Below are 18,862 nucleotides of genomic sequence, written 5' to 3'. Positions count from 1 at the left end.
CATCGAGAAAGGAGAGACACCAGCAGGATAGGCCAGGGTCTGGAGCGCTAAAGCTGGACAGCTCCCACTGTCAGGAGACTGCAGAGGATTCCTGCTTGGGCACACGGGACTAGGGTGGGTGTTTAAGGCCTTGGCTGCACAGCCCTTGCCCTTCCTGCTCCTCCAGGGGGTCTGCTGACTGACAGATCATCCCCTTCCTCCCCTCCTCTCCTCAGGCTGCTCTTTGCTGCCTTTCTAGTGGCCAGGTTGGGAGGCCATGTACTCCGCATCAGAGCACTGCCCACTCTGGGCTTTTCCTGGCTATGTCCCCAGCTAGGGTGACAACAGCTCTGATGGGCCGCCGTGAGCTAGGACCCTGAACAGCCTGGGGGCTCCCCAAGGACTCGGTGAAAGGACCACAAGCAAGTTAGAGTCCTTGCTCAGAGAATTCCAGTCGCTGTCCAAGGTCAGGAGGCAAGCAAGTGGTGGAGCAAGGCTTGAGCACAGTATCCTGACGTCTAAGCTGGACTTGCTCCTGCACTGGACTCTGAGAGACTCTCCAGCCCATTCCCACTGCTCCAGTCCCCATCTAGGCCCCACGCCTGCCAGACTGGACCAGGCCCCTCACCTGGATTTTATTCCGCAGCTAGAAGCCTGATCACCTGTGAGGAGCTGTCAGAGTTCCGTGCCAGTAACTGGAAAGAAGGAGTCTCACCAAGGGAGAGATTCGCCCCTTGTAAGGCATCACCAGCTCAATGGACGTGAATCTGAGCAAACGTCAGGAGACAGTTAAATGACGGGGAAGCCTGTCATGCTGTAGTCCATGGGGTTGCGAGGAGTCGGATACAACTTAGCGACGGAACAACAACAAGAAGGCGTGTGATGCTTGCTCTGTTAGACTCCATAGTGTGAAGCTTAGACTCTGACACTCTGGTTGGTCTGCAGCATTTTCCCCTCCTCTCTTTTCCCTGCGGAACTTTTCTCTGGAAGTTTACCCTCTTCGGTAGGGCTCCTGGCTCCCCTGTGCTGATGCTGGCAAATGTGATGCAGGAAAAAAGTTGCCTTTGATTCCTGCAGCAAATGGAGGTGTACCATATCTCAGTGGTCTCACCAAGCCTGTTAGGTTTCAGGAAAGCCATCTATCCTGGGAGGGATATCTAAGCAGTCACTGATCCCAATCAGGCATTGATCAATAAGCGATCAGTCAGTCATCAATTAGTTTTAAATTATCATCATTCACCAAGTTTCTACTGTGTATCCATCCCTGTGCTTGGCCTGTGATTGGCAGAAATAAAGCAGATCTTAGATGCCTTCCTTTAAGGAAATTCAGCTGAAGAGCTCGGAGGTGGGGACAGAGAATAAGGATAAGGGATTTGAAGTAAGACAGGGGTAGGTCTTAATGACAGCACTTCAGCTTATTAACTCTGTGACTGTGGACAAGTGAATTCACTTCTTTTAGGCTCAGTGTTCAGGATCCCTGGCTTGCTTGTGAATACTAAAGAGAGAATAGAAAACACTTTGCCCAGTTCTGCATCCGTGGGAAATGCTCTGTTGGTGGTGTCGAATGCGGGATGAATGCGCACAACTATAACTATTTAAATTGAGATGGGGATTTAGAGAAGGGAGATAGTCATGTGTGAATTATAAGATCGAGGCTTTTAAAGCGGGTGATTCAGACTGGGATGAGTCTGGGCCTAGGCCCCTGAAACATACTTTTCAGAATGTGAATTTCAACAGATGACCACAAGGAGGAGACATAGGACAAATTTTAGCATCTTCCATTCCACCCTCCTGGGCAGAAAAACCCAGGATGTTGAACTGAACTGTTGTTCAGTTGCTCAGCTCAGCCATGTCTGACTCTTTGCCACCACATGGGCTGCAGCACATAAGGCCTCCCCATCCTTCACCATCTCCTAGAACCTTCTCAAATTCATGTCCATTGAGTCAGTGATGCCATTGAACCATCTCATCCTCTGTCGTCCCCTTCTCCTTCAATCTTGCCCAGCATCAAGGTCTTTTTCAGTGACTCAGCTGTTCGCATCTAGTGGCCAAAACATTGGACTTTCAGCTTCAGCACCAGTCCTTCCAAAGAATATTCAGAGTTGATTTCCTTTAGAATTGACTGGTTTGATCTCCTTGCAGTCCAAGGGAGTCTCAAGAGTCTTCTCCAGTACAAAAGCATCGATTCTTTGGCATTCAGCTTTCTTTATGGTCCAATTCTCGCATCCATACCTGACTACTGGACAAACCATAGCTTTGACTAGACAGACCTTTATTGGCAAAGTAACGTCTCTGCTTTTCAATATGCTGTCTAGGTTGGTCATAGCTTTTCCTCCAAGGAGCAAGCATCTTTTAATTTCATGGCTGTAGTCAGTCACTATCTGCAGTGATTTTGGAGCCCAAGAAAATAAAGTCTGTCACTGTTTTCATTGTTTTCCCATTTGGCATGAAGTGATGGGACCAGATACTATGATCTTAGTTTTTTGAATGTTGAGTTTTAAGCCAGCTTTTTCATTCTCTCAAGAGGCCCTTTAGTTCTAATAAATGAGGAACCAATAGGTGAGAATTCTTTCTTCACTCCCTCTCACACCCATGATCAAAGCTAAACTCCCACAGATAATATCTGTAGAGAGATGAGGGATTCACGGGGTTTTTCAATTGCCTCAAGATGTCAAAAGTTCTCTGAGACATTCCCGGCATATAAGAGTCAGTGCGTCAGGGAAGTATCTCAATCTTTCTCTGATTTTTTCACATTTTCTGATCAACTCTCTTAATATCTCTCTAAAATATGTAAATATCTAGAGTTTTCTGTATTTCTCTGAAACTTTTGGGACACCAACTATCTCCCTGAAATATTGTGAAACTCCTCAAAATGCTGACTGTCTGTAAGTCTCTAAAATTAAAAATCTCTATGTTGTTGTTCAGTTGTTAAGTCATGTCTAACTCTTTGGGACCCCATGAACTGCAGCACGTCAGTCTCAGGAGTTGGTGATGGACAGGGAAGCCTGGCATGCTGCAGTCCATGGGGTTGCAGAGAGTCAGATGTGACTGAGCGACTAAACTGAACTGAAGTAGGGGATGCCATCCAACCTTCACATCCTCTGTCATCTCTTTCTCTTCCTGCCCTCAATCTTTCTCAGCATCAAGGTCTTTTCCAATGAGTCAGCTCTTCTCATCAGGGGGGTCTCTTTCTGACCATCTCTACCCTTTGTGGCAGCTGTCTACCACAGCTTGTTATCACTTCATAAATGGATATGGGGCAAAAAACAGGTGCTATCTGGGACAAACTTTAGGAATTTGCACTTTCTAGTTCTGTGCTACAACTGTCTTGGTTTAGAAGAAGGTGGAAATCAGATCCCTTCCCACAGGGAAATTTCAGTTAGAACTGGAACCAGAGAAAAGAGCCGGGCATTTGGAGTCTGACTCTTTGCGACCCCATGAATCGCAGCATGCCAGGCCTCCCTGTCCATCACCAACTCCTGGAGTTTACCCAAACTCATGTCCATCGAGTCGGTGATGCCATCCAGCCATCTCATCCAATGTCATCCCCTTCTCCTCCTGCCCCCAATCCAACCCATCGTCAGGGTCTTTTCCAATGAGTCAACTCTTCCCATGAGGTGGCCAAAGTATTGGAGTTTCAGCCTCAGCATCAGTCCTTCCAATGAACACCCAGGACTAATCTCTTTTAAGATGGACTGGTTGGATCTCCTTGCAGTCCAAGGAACTCACAAGAGTCTTCTCCAACACCACAGTTCAAAAGCATCAATTCTTCGGTGCTCAGCTTTCTTCACAGTCCAACTCTCACATCTATACATGACCACTGGAAAAACCATAGCCTTGACTAGATGGACCTTTGTTGGCAAAATAATGTCTCTGCTTTTCAATATGCTTTCTAGGTTGGTCATAACTTTCCTTCCAAGGAGTAAGCCTCTTTTAATTTCATGGCTGCAATCACCATCTGCAGTGATTTTGGAGCCCAGAAAAATAAAGTCTGACACTGTTTCCACTGTTTCCCCATCTATTTGCCATGAAGTGATGGGACCAGATACCATGATCTTCATTTTCTGAATGTTGAGCTTTAAGCCAACTTTTTCACTCTCTTCTTTCACTTTCATCAGGAGGTTTAGTTCCTCTTCACTTTCTGCCATAAGGGTGGTGTCATCTGCATATCTGAGGTTATTGATATTTCTCCCAGCAATCTTGATTCCAGCTTGTGTTTCTTCCAGTCCAGCGTTTCTCATGATGTACTCTGCATATAAGTTAAATAAGCAGAGTGACAATATACAGCCTTGACGTACTCCTTTTCCTATTTGGAACCAGTCTGTTGTTCCATGTCCAGTTCTAACTGTTGCTTCCTGACCTGCATATAGGTTTCTCAAGAGGCAGGTCAGGTGGCCTGGTATTCCCATCTCTTGAAGAATTTTCCACAGTTTATTGTGATCCAGCCAGTCAAAGGCTTTGGCATAGTCGCTAAAGCAGAAATAGATGTTTTTCTGGAACTCTCTTGCTTTTTCGATGATCCAGTGGATGTTGGCAATTTGATCTCTGGTTCCGAAGGAGGAAACAGACAGAGCTGGACTCCATCTTAGGCCAGGCTGTGAACATTAGGCTACGTGCATAGTCACCCTCCCAATGGACTCTGAACTTTGTGCCCGGTGTCTATAGAAATGGCATACCAATGGAAAACCAGACCCCCCAATAAAAGATCCTCAGGACTCATACTTGGACTCTCCGTTGCCTAAAAGAATATGCTAAATGTCTCTGTAACAGAACAAAGTGGTAAATACTATTATGTTTATCAGGATATAACCACAGGCCTATTTAAGATATCCACTGTTTATCTAGTCTTGTGTGACACATGAATCATCGGTTAACTTTGATCATATCTCTCTTTTACCTTGTCCAGACTAGTTTCAAAGAATTTGGGGAGCTGGGTTTCAGCAAGTACATTTCGGATATATAAGGTTTTCACAAAAACTGGTCAGGGTCTTTGGCTAAGAGGAGACCCTGTCTTGGGCCCGCTGGTGTAATACACTGCACTCCTCTATCTGCATTGTCCTTCTGAGTGAGTTTGTTTCCCGGAATGCGTGGCTACAACAGTTCCTCTGCCTTTTCTAAAACCAGCTTGAACATCTGGAAGTTCACGGTTCATGTACTGCTGAAGCCTGGCTTGGAGAATTTTGAGGATTACCTTACTAGCGTGTGAGATGAGTGCAATTGTTTGAGCATTCTTTGGCATTGCCTTTCTTTGGGATTGGAATGAAAACTGACCTTTTCCAGTCCTGTGGCTACTGCTGAGTTTTCCAAATTTGCTGGCATATTGAGTGCAGCACTTTCACAGCATCATCTTTCAGGATTTGAAATAGCTCAACTGGAATGCCATCACCTCCACTAGCTTTGTTCGTAGTGATGCTTCCTAAGGCCCACTTGACTTCACATGCCAAGATGTCTGGCTCTAGATGAGTGATCACACCATCGTGATTATCTGGGTCGTGAAGCACTTTTTTGTACAGTTCTTCTGTGTATTCTTGCCACCTCTTCTTAATATCTTCTGCTTCTGTTAGGTCCAGACCATTTCTGTCCTTTATCAAGCCCATTTTTGCATGAAATATTCCCTTGGTATCTCTAATTTTCTTAAAGAGATCTCTAGTCTTTCCCATTCTGTTGTTTTCCTCTATTTCTTTGCATTGATCGCTGAAGAAGGCTTTCTTATCTCTCCTTGCTATTCTTTGGAACTCTGCATTCAGATGCTTATATCTTTCCTTTTCTCCTTTGCTTTTCACTTCCCTTCTTTTCACAGCTATTTGTAAGGCCTCCTCAGACAGCCATTTTGCTTTTTTGCGTTTCTTTTCCATGGGGATGGTCTTGATCCTTGTCTCCTGTTCAGTTCAGTTCAGTTCAGTCGCTCAGTCGTGTCCAACTCTTTGCGACCCCATGAATCACAGCATGCCAGGCCTCCCTGTCCATCACCATCTCCCAGAGTTCACTCAGACTCACGTCCATCGAGTCTGTGATGCCATCCAGCCATCTCATCCTGTCGTCCCCTTCTCCTCCTGCCCCCAATCCCTCCCAGCATCAGAGTCTTTTCCAATGAGTCAACTCTTCGCATGAGGTGGCCAAAGTACTGGAGCTTCAGCTTCAGCATCATTCTTTGCATAGAAATCCCAATGTCACAAACCTTCGTCCATAGTTCATCAGACACTCTGTTTATCAGATCTAGTCCCTTAAATCTATTTCTCACTTCCACTGTATAATCATAAGGGATTTGATTTAGGTCATACCTGAATGGTCTAGCAGTTTTCCCTACTTTCTTCAATTTAAGGCTGAATTTGGTAATAAGGAGTTCAAGATCTGAGCCGCAGTCAGCTCCCAGTGTTGCTTTTGCTGACTGTATAGAGCTTCTCCATCTTTGGCTACAATGAATATAATCAATCTGATTTCGGTGCTGACCATCTGGTGATGTCCATGTGTAGAGTCTTCTCTTGTGTTGTTAGAAGACAGTGTTTGCTATGACCAGTGTGTTCTCTTGGCAAAACTCTTTGCCCTGCTTCATTCCATACTCCAATGCCAAATTTGTTACTCCAGGTGCTTCTTGACTTCCTACTTTTGCATTTCCAGTGCCCTATAATGAAAAGGATATCTTTTTGGGGTGTTAGTTCTAAAAGGTCTTGTAGGTCTTCATAGAACCATTCAACTTCAGCTTCTTCAGCATTACTGGTTGGGGCATAGACTTGGATTACTGTGATACTGAATGGTTTGCCTTGGAGATGAACAGAGATCATTCTGTCATTTTTGAGATTGCACCCAAGTACTATATTTTGGACTCTTCTGTTGACTATGATGGCTACTCCATTGCTTCTAAGGGATTCCTGCCCACAGTAGTAGATATAATGGTCATCTGAGTTAAATTCACCCATTCCAGTCCATTTTAGTTCACTGATTCCTAGAATGTCAACGTTCACTCTTGCCATCTCCTGGTTGACCACTTCCAATTTGCCTTGATTCATGGACCTGACATTTCAGGTTCCTATGCAATATTGCTCTTTACAGCATCGGACCTTGCTTCTGTCTCTAGTCACATCCACAACTGGGTATTGTTTTTGCTTTGGCTCCATCCCTTCATTCTTTCTGGAGTTATTTCTCCACTGATCTCCAGTAGCATATTGGGCACTTACTGACCTGGGGATTCCCTCTTGCAGTATCCCATCATTTTGCCTTTTCATACTGTTCATGGGGTTCTCGAGGGAAGAATGCTGAAGTAGTTTGTCATTCCCTTCTCCACTGGACCACATGTGTTCTCAGTGGAGGTAAATTTAGCAGTTGTCTGACTCTATGTCATATGCCTAAAGGCTAGAGTCATGAAGCACCCACCCACTGATATATGCTAACTTTATGTTATACCAATGATCTATAAGGGCTTTCCTGGTAGTTCAGATGGTAAAGAATTTGCCTGCAATGCACGAGACCTGGGTTTGATCCCTGGGTTGGGAAGATCCCCTGAAGAAGGGAATGGCAACCCACTCCAGTATTCTTTCCTGGAGAACTCCATGGACTGAGGAGCCTGGCAGGCTACAGTCCATGGGATCACAAAGAGTCAGACATGACTGAGTAATTAAAACGTTGCAATGACATTTTAATTCACAATCTGCCTTCATCTTTGTATTATTTCTCAATTAGTTTAGTTTTATTTTGGAAAATACAATTATGGTGTTTATCAGTCATTCTAAAGTTGTGATCTCAATATCCATAGATATTATCGCCACTACCTGAAACTTCTTGGACTCCACCTGCCTATTATCTACAGAATCAGAAACTCCACCTACTCTCTGGGTGGAACCCAGTGATATGTGTTTTAACAAGTTCTCTAGGTGATTCCCATGCATGCTGAAGTTTTGTAAGCACTCATGAAAATATGCCAAAATATTATGTAATCGTATCCAACTCTTCGCAACCCCATGGACTGTAGCTCACCAGGCTCTGCTGTTCATGGAATTCTCCGGGCAAGAATAATGGAGTGGATTGCCATTTCCTTCCCAGGGGATCTTCCTGACCCAGAGATCAAACCCAGGTCTCCTGCATTGCAGGCAGATTCTTTACCACCTGCACCACCAGGGAAACACTTACTAAAATGTTCAGTTCAGTTCAGTTCAGTTGCTCAGTCCTGTCCGACTCTTTGCAACCCCATGAATTGCAGCACGCCAGGCCTCCCTGTCCATCACCAGCTCCCGGAGTTCACTCAGACTCATGTCCATCAAGTCAGTGATGCCATCCAGCCATCTCATCCTGTCGTCCCCTTCTCCTCCTGCCCCCAGTCCCTCCCAGCATCAAAGTCTTTTCCAATGAGTCAACTCTTCGCATGAGGTGGCCAAAGTACTAGAGTTTCAGCTTTAGCATCATTCCTTCCAAAGAAATCCCAGGGCTGATCTCCTTCAGAATGGACTGGTTGGATCTCCTTGCAGGACTCTCAAGAGTCTTCTCCAATACCACAGTTCAAAAGCATCAGTTCTTCAGCACTCAGGCTTCTTCACAGTCCAACTCTCGCATCCATACATGACCACTGGAAAAACCACAGCCTTGACTAGACGGACCTTAGTCGGCAAAGTAATGTCTCTGTTTTTGAATATACTATCTAAGTTGGTCATCACGTTTCTTCCAAGGAGTAAGTGTCTTTTAATTTCATGGCTGCAGTCACCATCTGCAGTGATTTTGGAGCCCAAAAAGATAAAGTCTGACACTGTTTCCACTGTTTGCCCATCTATTTGCCATGAAGTGATGGGACCAGATGCCATGATCTTCGTTTCCTGAATGATGAGCTTTAAGCCGACTTTTTCACTCTCTTCTTTCACTTTCATGAAGAGGTTTTTAAGTTCCTCTTCACTTTCTGCCATAAGGGTGGTGTCATCTGCATATCTGAGGTTATTGATATTTCTCCCAGCAATCTTGATTCCAGCTTGTGTTTCTTCCAGTCCAGCGTTTCTCATGATGTACTCTGCATAGAAGTTAAATAAGCAGGGTGACAATATACAGCCTTGACGTACTCCTTTTCCTATTTGGAACCAGTCTGTTGTTCCATGTCCAGTTCTAACTGTTGCTTCCTGACCTGCATACAGATTTCTCAAGAAGTAGGTCAGGTGGTCTGGGATTCCCATCTCGTTCAGAATTTTCCGCAATTTATTGTGATCCACATAGTCAAAGGCTTTGGCATAGTCACTAAAGCAGAAAGAGATGTTTTTCTGGAACTCTGTTACTTCTTTTGATGATCCAGTGGATGTTGGCAATTTGATCTCTGGTTCCTCTGCCTTTTCTAAAACCAGCTTGAACATCAGGAAGTTCACTCATACCATATTAGGACTGGCTGCTTGCTGCTGGAAAATCAATACCTGAGAAGCAGTTGTTGGTGGAAAGGAAAGCTGCTTTTAGTCAGAATGCCAGCAATCTGGGGAGATGATGGACTCAGTGTCCCCCAAAAAACTACTTCTGAAGATTCTGCTTTGTCATGGAAGTTTTTTAAAGGGAAAAAGGAAAGCAATCTGCTTATTGTTCAGTCCCTCAGCCACATCCAACTCTTTGCAACCTCATGAACTGCAGCATGCCAGGCTTCCCAGTCCTTCACCATCTCGTGGAATTTTCTCAAACTCATGTCCATTGATTCGGTAAGAAGCCAATTCTGACTCCATGTTGGAAGCTGTTTCTTTGATTTGCTTTTCGTTGTTTTGTTATTGCAATCATACATAATAACTTGCCTCAGAAGACCCTGCCCCTCTGCCTGATTGTGAACTGAAGTGCCTTGGTTCAGAAAGATAATCTGACCCTGCCCAGCTGTGAATAGAAGAGATTAACACACCCCCTTCCAAAGGCTAGCCCTTCCCTGAGATGTTTTGCAAGACTGAGGACTCTTTTGACTTTAGTTCCTCACTGCCCCTCTCTTTCTATTCTGCCTTTTTACTTAAGTTGCTCATTGCCTCTCTCTCTGACCCATAAAAGAACCTGGCATCTGGACTCCGACAAACTGTCTGCCATCTCCTAGGCCAGCCGACTTTCCAAATAGCCATATTCTTTGCCTCAGTACCTCGTCCCTCAGATTTATTGGCCTCTCATGTGGCTAGCAGAGCAAGCTCGAATTCAGTGATAGTCTCAGTTAATCACTGAGATAGGAGTCAACCCAGACTCCATCCCCCATCTGTGCAGGCCTGTCAACTTCTTGTGATTTTTCTTTAGATTCTGTCTTGTTCACACGGTTCGTTGCCAAAATTACTGAAGGGGATGCTAGAGAAAAGATCTAGTCATCTATTGATTATTTATTCTTCATTTCTACTTTGATCTATGGAAAGAACCAATAGATTAGTCAAGGCATTGTATGATCAAAATATTTGAAAGTTGCACTTAGGGTGGAGATGAGTAGAGCCAGAGGTGCCTGGTTTAAGGTTAGTGACAAGACAAAGGGGCCTTCTGTAAAGAGCTCTTTCCTGCAAAGAACTACATCCTGCCAAAAGCTGCTTACATTACTAGTAATTTTCTTTGAGAGATAGGGCTACAGATGTGCATGTGTTTCAGTATAAGATGACTTTAAAATAAATTACCTCATTTTTCAGATATTTTTGTGGGTTTCTTGGCTTATGTCCCATCAATAAATCTCATAGGGTGGAGCAGCAATTTTTGATGTCATTTGATGGATTATCAGCATTCCAGTTATAAAAGTAGGCAAGATTACAGATATTTGTAGTTTATGAGAGTAGATAAAATTTCCCACTTTAGAATCTTAATTTTTAGATAATTACATATTCCCAAGGAATGGCAAAGATAGAATCAAAAGCAGTTGATTTCTGGATATTAACCATGTATCCTACAACCTTGCTATCACTGCTTATCAGTTCCAGGAGTTTTTTGTTTTGTTTCATGTTTGCAATTCCTTGAGATTTTCTTTATAGTGAATCTTTTCATGTATGAACAACTTACCATGTTTTACTATTGCTTTTGGCCAATATTCAGAAATGAAATTTTCTAAGATTTCCCCGGCTCAGTATTTTCCTCTTTATCCTTTGTCTTTCCCACTCATACCTTAGGAATGAGCTCTGTTAAATGTCAAGGAGATTTTAACATGTAGAGACAGGTAAACGTCCTCAGGGAAGGAAAAAATTAGGGGAAGTTAGAAAAATTCCCATCCCAGGTCAACTGATTATCAATTAATTTATCTTTCCCCACCCTCAACAATCAGGATAACCAATAGAATCATTCTCTTGTTTATAATCAAGGTTTAACACTATAGTGCAACAAATAAATCATGTGTGCAGTTCAAAGAATTTTGAAAAATGCATATGCTTGTTCATTGTGCCCTACAGCACATTTCCTTTATCCATACACCACAGTTTATCTGTTTGCTTTTTGATGGGCACTTGGACTATTTCTGGTTTTTGACAGGACTACAAGGGCTGTGCTTACCCACCTTCAAGACTGAAGAAAGAGCCCAGAGTCAGCAACAGAGACATCACTGGTTTAATGAATGGGGGAGCTTACATGTCTGAAGGAAGGTCCTAGAGCCACACTCCACCAGGTACTGTGGATGGCAAGGCAAGATGTGGTGACAGGCTTCACTCCTGGTGGCAGGGGAAAGTGAAAATGTTAGTCGCTCAGCTGTGCCTGACTCTTTCGGACCCCGTGGACAGTAGCCCAGCAGGCTCCTTTGTCCGTGGAATTCTCCAGGCAACAGTACTGAAGTGGGTAGCCATTCCCTTCTCCAGGGGCTCTTCCTGACCCAAGTCTCCAGGAGATCTTCCTGACCCAAGTCTCCAGGGGCTCTTCCTGACCCAAGTCTCCAGGGGATCTTCCTGACCCAAGTCTCCAGGGGATCTTCCTGACCCAAGTCTCCAGGGGCTCTTCCTGACCCAGGGATTGAAACTGGATCTCCTGCATGGCAAGCAGATTCTCTACCAGCTGAGCCACAAGGGAAGTCTGATGGCAGGGGGAGGCTACCAGTTACAGTGGCAGCTAATATCTAGTGGGCTCACTGTTTACCAGGGAAAGCAGCAGAGGGGCATGCCCCTAACCATCCTTTTGAGAAGCATAGGGGAGTGTCTGATCTAAAGCTGGAACAGTCATTACCTGGGACCTGGGGCAAGTAAGAAGGTCAGTCATGTAACTAAGGAATAGCTAAAGCAAACACTGGAGGAGCAGAGGAGAGGTGCAGAGGGCAAGAGAACAGCCATTCTGAGTGGCCTGACCATGCAACTGCTATGAACATTCTTATACAAAGAGACCTATAGATGTGTTTTCACTTCTCTTGGATTAATGCCTTGGGGTAGAAATTTTTGAGTTATTGGGTAGATACATACTCTATTAGAAACTGCCAGTCTTGGACACAACAGCAGTATATAGAAGTTCCAGTTATCACATCCTTGGCAACGTGTTGTGTTGTCAGTGTTTTTATTTTAGCTATTTCAGTGACTCTGAGGTGAAATCTCAATGTAGTTTACTTTGCAATTCCCTAATACCTAGTAATATTACACACATTTTTGCATGCTTATTGGCCATTCATATATCTTCTTTTCTGAAGTGTTTGTTTAAATCTTTTTCAATTGGGTTGTTTTAAATTTTTTTATTGAGTTGTAAAAGTTATTTATATATTCTGGATGCAAACCCTTTGTCAGATGTATATATTGCAAATATTTTCTTCTGACTGAAGTCTTTTCCATTAGTTTCTTAATGGTATTGTTGATAAGAAGTTTTTTATTTTGATGAAATCCAGTTCATCAATTTTGTTTTTTTCTAGGATTAGGTTTAGATGCAGGTTACTGAAAACTCCAGGTAGTCATGGCTTAAACAGGATGGCAATGTCTTTTTTTCTCTCTCTCACTAAGGCAGGAAGTCCATTCCACAATCACCAGTTATCTCTTCAATTGTATTGTTTTTCCATGTAGTTCATAAAAGTACCTGAACCAAAGTAAAGAGAACACATCCTCTTTCTGCGGATATTTCTTTGGAGTAGGACCATCATTAACCCTTATATTTAATTGTCTCATCTGTCTACAGGACTACAAAGGATGCTGAATAATGTGGTTTATATTTCATTGGGCTATGTACTCACTTAAAAAAAAATGTCCTAATGAGATAGAAGGACAAGATAACAAACATTGTAGGAAAAATGGTAATCTCTGCCATAATCTGTTGATTGTTTCCTGTGAATTTTCTCATTTCATCTATTTTCAAATGTTAGTATACAATCATTGTTTCAATCTTATTACATTTATTTTTTCTTGACTTTGCAATTACATTGTGATTTCCATTCTTAATATTGTTTATTCATATTTACTTTTCCCCCATGATTAGTATTGTCAAAGATTCATCAGTTGTATCTCTCTGAAGAAATAGCTTCTGGCTTAGCGTCTCTTCTCCAACAGAGTTTTAGAAATGGAGGGATATTGCTTGTTTCTTGGAAACTTTTATCAGCACTTATACCTGTAAAAATATAATAAAAGATATCAAACTCAGGTCTCCAAATGACTAATGGAGAGAGAAACTGCTAATTTAGCAAATGAAGCAAGGTTATTTTTAGGATTTTAGCTTTGGGCTCAGCGATTTTAAGGAATTCTATCATTTGGGTCAGGGAGAAGTAATTATATTAATTTCCATTTTTGATAGGATGAGATGGCTGGATGGCATCACCGACTCGATGGACGTGCGTTTGAGTGAACTCCAAGAGTTGGTGATGGACGGGAAGGCCTGGCATGCTGCGATTCATGGGGTCGCAAAGAGTCGGACACACTGAGCGACTGAACTGAACTGAACTGAATTAGTCTATCATATATATAATACACATATATATGAATATCTGTGTATAAATATATATACTAGAGGAACTGAATCAGGAGATTGTTGTGGAGACTGGCAAGTTCAAAATCTGTGAGGCAAACCAGCAGGCTGGAGATCTGAGGAAGAGGTGACATTGCTGTCTTTAGCCCAAAATCTGCTGGATAGTTCTGCAAACTGGAAACAGAAGCAGGGTTTCTAGATTACAGCGATGGGTCAGATTTTTTCTTCTTTGGGAAATCTTAGTTTTAGCTTTTAAGGTCTTCGACTGATTCAATAAGGCCTACCCACACTGTGGAGGGTAGTCTACTTTTCTTTAAGCTTACTGATTTAAATGTTAATCATATCTTAAAAATACTTTTACAGCAACATCTAAACTGGTTAGATCATCTGCTGCCTTTGCCAAAGAACCGGCAGGCCGATCCTTTACTGCTGAACCACCTAGGACGCTCTCAAGGGATTACAGAGTTACTTAAATTCTTTTAGAGGATATGTGAACAAAATATTGAAGACCACTAGGATTAAGTCCCAAACTCTCTCTCCAAGGGAGCCACCATGGTACCAAAAATATTTAATGATACTTGTTAAAGATGGTAATACATTCTTTATGCAGGACCATCAAGTAGGATGGAATGGAATTTTACAGTGGAGGAGAAAGATTGGGCTCAACTCCAAATTCAGCAGGGGCAAATGGGAATTTATTGCCAAGCAGCAGGGTGGAAATCAGAGAACAAAAGCACTAAGAGGAAACATCAGGAGTAAGGGGAAATCTGACAAGGGATTTTTGCTGAACGAAGACAGGTCAAGGTGATCAGGCATGATACAGGTAATGGTGGAGGATGAGGAATATGGTCAGACATTGAGGCTACTGGATAGTGAGAGAGGTGTGGGGATTCTGGTTAAACTGATTTAGCAAGGTTCCTGGTAAAATGAAATTTTATAAGGAAGTGCACAGATGGGCCTAGGAAAGCCTCATGACCCTGACTAATGTTAGATTAAGCAAAGAATATTTGTCAGTATTGAGAGGCAACATTTCTGTCAATAGCTTAGGAGAAAGAGCACTTGTACTTTAATCATTAACTCTTTTTCTTTTTTAAAAGAGCTTTAATGAAGTATAATTGACATACAAAGAACTAAACATATTTAATGAGTACAATTTGATGAGTTCAAACAAACCCCAACCCCTGTGATTCCATCACCACAATCAAGGTAACAGACGTATCCAGTACTTCCCAAAGCTTCCCTGTGTCCCTTTGTTTTATGTTTAATTTTGTGTGAGTGTGTTTGTGGTCAGACAACTTAACATGAGGTCTATCCTTTCAACAAAATTTGAAGAGCACAATATTACATTGTGAACTCGGCGCTTTGCTGAAGATTTGGAAACAATCCAAGTATCCATCAACAGACAAAAGATGTAAGTGGTATATACACGGGCTTCCCAGATGGCACACTGGTAAAGAGTGCATCCGCCAATACAGAAGCGCACCAAGCTCCTCCGCCTATGTGACTTCGCAGGCAAGAACACTGGAGTGGGGTTGCCACTTCCTTCTCCAGGGGAACTTCCCAACCCAGAGACTGAATACATGTCTCCCGAACTGGCAAGCAGATTATTTTACTGCTGATCTACCATTTTACAGAAGTTCCAAAGACATCCTTACCTTGTTCCTGATGTTAGAGGAAAGGTTTTCCATCTTTTACCACTGAATATGAAACTCCAGTGCTTTGGCCACCCCATGTGAAGAGATGACTCATTGGAAAAGACTCTGATGCTGGGAGGGATTGGGGGCAGGAGGAGAAGGGGACAACAGAGGATGAGATGGCTGGATGGCATCACTGACTCAACGGACATGAGTCTGAGTGAACTCCAGGAGTTGGTGATGGATAGGGAAGGCCTGGCGTGCTGCGATTCATGGGGTCGCAAAGAGTCGGACATGACTGAGCGACTGAACTGAACTGAACTGAACTGAGTGATGTTCACTGTGGGTTTTCATATATTTTATGTTGAGACAGTTTTCTTCTATTTCTAGTTGTTTTTTTATGTCATGTGAGGATTTTGAATTTTGTTGTATATTTCTTCTGCAGCAATTGAGATGATCGTGTGGTTTTTCTCCTTTCATTTTGTTAATATGGTATATTGTTTAGATCAATTATTTTTGTATTGAACCATCCCTTTAATCTAAGAATAAATCCTACTTGATCATGTTGTGTAATCCTTTTAATATGCTATTGGCTTCTATTTACTAGTATCATGTTTAGGATTTTTGAATCAGTTTTCACAGGGGATTTTGGTCTGCAATTTTCTTATAGTGCCTTTGGTGTTGGTAGTAAGGCAATATTAATCATCTTTTGCCCAGTTTTGTGGCATTTTACTTTATACATGCACTATTTAATAATCAGAAAATTTCAAGGTGCTTTAACTGAAGATTTCGGTAGCTCTTTTCCTTCATGGATCCCTTCTTCCTGGAATTCATCCTTACTTTTTCCTTCCACCTTACCTTCCTGAAATCTATTATATCTTCTCAACTCAGCCAGGCCTTTTGTTTCTTTTCTCTGTCCCTCTAACTGTAATCAAATCTTGCCTCCCAGAAGCCTAGATGATTTAGAACTTGCCTCATTGATTTTATTGTATCTGTTTCTACAATTTAAAAAAATCCATTTCTTAAAATTTATTTCATGTATTTTATTTATTTTTCATGTTTAATCGTTGTTTATTAATGTTAGGTCCTATTTTTGTTACTTCATCATAGCCAGAATCAGAAGTTCCACCCAATGTTTGGGTTTCTCAGGCCAAGTAAATAGCAGGTGAGGAAAGTTGCCACTATCTTGACAGGGGCAATTTATGCTTATCATCAGGAAGAGGTATACAAAGGAGGGAGGGAAGACTATGTTTGTTTACAGCATCAGTTAATCTCAGCTGGTCTGGATTGACTGAATACTTATCTCTAGAGCTATTGACCCTTGGTAAATAATGTAAAATCTATCAACTAAAGATAAATGGTGTTCTGAAACGATGGGTCCGTAAGTTGTTACAAAGCAAGAGGCATCAGTCTGTCTTCATTGCTTAGGAATGATAATCTTATTTAAGATTAGCACCAGATTTTGGTGGGGGCAGGGAGTAGGTAATGTCAGGGTTCAAAGCCCAAGTCTAGTCACATAGCTGGAATAGATTTATGTGAACAGTTCAATATGAGACTCCCACCATGGTAGATTTGGGGCTCTCTAGCCCTGGAATGCTTCACCAGACCCAGTGGTGAGCTGAGATCTGGAGGCAGTGCATGTTCTGTGTGAGGCTGCCCTACAGGTAGACCAAGAAGCCCACTTCCGGGAATTCCAGACTCTTTTCAGTGCACGTCCTTCTGTTGTTACTGGATTATGTCCTTTGTAATAAAGCCGTTTTTAATAAACTAAGTCTTCTGAGTCATTTCAACAAACACTTAAGGTTCTTAGTATATAATTTACATAGTCTGGCAGCCAGATAATCCATTAGAGCTTCGTTTGTTACTCCATTTCTCAATTAAAAAAATTTTATTGAAATACCATTTATATACAGTAAAATGCACCTTTTAAAAATACTGTGTGAGGCATTTTTAGAAATCTCTATCTTGTAGTCATGACCACATTCAAGGTATAGAACCTTTCCATGACCTCCAAAAGTTCCTTCTTGCTGCTTGACAGCTAACTTGTCAAATATTGATAGCAAATGGTAAAATGTAACATTCATCACTTGGGAAGGTTGTGGTAATAAAGGTCTTACATATCTCAGGGATCAGAAGCCCAGTCATCACATTAGTTGGGCTACATAGGCTCACAGAGATGCTGTGAGAAGAATAGCTGAAAGGTTGAGGAATATAGATTAAGTAGCAGAAGAAGAAGATGGTGTTAGTTGTGGCCCTAAGATCAGCTGTAAGCTCACTAGGAAAAGACAGCATGCAGACTTCTAGATTAATTTACTACTGAATGCACATGGATGAAGCAGTGCATGGGGTGGTATATAGCAGATGCTCTGGTAGCCCCTCCAGATCTCCCTTCAAGACTGAGTCAACAATTCCCAAGTTGCTGGTGACTACAATTTCCACCCCTGGTCAGGGAACTAAGATTCCACATGCTATGGGGCAAATAAAACCCATGAGCCACAGTGAAGATTCAGGGCAGCTAAAAAAAAAAAAAAAAAAAAGGAAGATCTGCTTTCATATTTCATTTTTTGACTGCTGACAATTAGAGACCAGTCCTATCTTACCTGGGTCCCAGAAATGGAACCCCTTCCCTAGCCTCTGTTTTTAAAGACATCAAAAAAGCTTACAGTGATGCCAATGCTTTAGATGCTATGGTAGGTATCCCCAGTGACCAAAATCCTTTCCTTAAGTATATGTGGTATATACCACATATGGGTATATACCTCATATGGGTAAGTACCCCATAAAAGAGTATTACTAGTGTTTTAATTCTAATTTTTAAAGTAGATTAAAAAATTTAATGAGGAATAATTGAAATATAATAAACTGAATACTTTTTAAATGAATAATGTATATAATTTTCTGTCTGGTTTGTTTAACTCAGCATTGTCCTTTCAAAATTCAAACACGTGTAAAAATGATTCATCCCTTTATATTACTGAGTTAATTACATCATATGGACATATCACAACTTGCTTATCCATTTACCTGTATGTAAAATTTTGAGCTACTTTCAGCTATTGAGTATTACAAATAAAAATACCATGAACATTTGTTATAAGTCTGAACATGTGCCTTTATTTCTTTTGTAGCTTGCTTTTAAAAATGACTATTTATCTTTCATAAATTCAAAATTTAAGTTAATGATTCTAAATAGGAATGAGAGGTAGTGGAGAGAGACACCAAAATAACTATGAGTCATTTAGAGATTACATTCCTTTGGAAATTGTAATCTGTTTTTCTGGGTGTTATGCCAACCAATTGCCTCCTTTTGTCCATTGATGTGAATTGTTTAAAGACTAGCATTGCTGATAATCATTTGTCATATCTATCAGATATGTACAATAATAAAATTTAAAGCACAATTACTTTAAATATTTTCACATGGGCTTTATAAAGGCCAAATA

At 41.8% G+C, this 18,862-nt stretch overlaps 1 long non-coding RNA gene across 1 annotated transcript in view; it reads right to left on the bottom strand.

The window, feature by feature from the left end:
• Window positions 1–12,382: 12,382 nt before the first annotated feature.
• The window catches only part of LOC138440859 (uncharacterized), a 28,813-nt gene continuing 22,333 nt past the window's right edge, over window positions 12,383–18,862 (bottom strand). Inside the window, exon 3 of the long non-coding RNA XR_011257164.1 lies at window positions 12,383–13,431. This is a non-coding gene — a long non-coding RNA (uncharacterized lncRNA). The remainder of the gene's footprint in view (window positions 13,432–18,862) is intronic.

Source organism: Ovis canadensis, chromosome 1 (genome assembly GCF_042477335.2).
Source record: "Ovis canadensis isolate MfBH-ARS-UI-01 breed Bighorn chromosome 1, ARS-UI_OviCan_v2, whole genome shotgun sequence".
NCBI lineage: Eukaryota > Metazoa > Chordata > Mammalia > Artiodactyla > Bovidae > Ovis > Ovis canadensis.
This window is presented reverse-complemented; position numbering and strand designations above follow the sequence as displayed.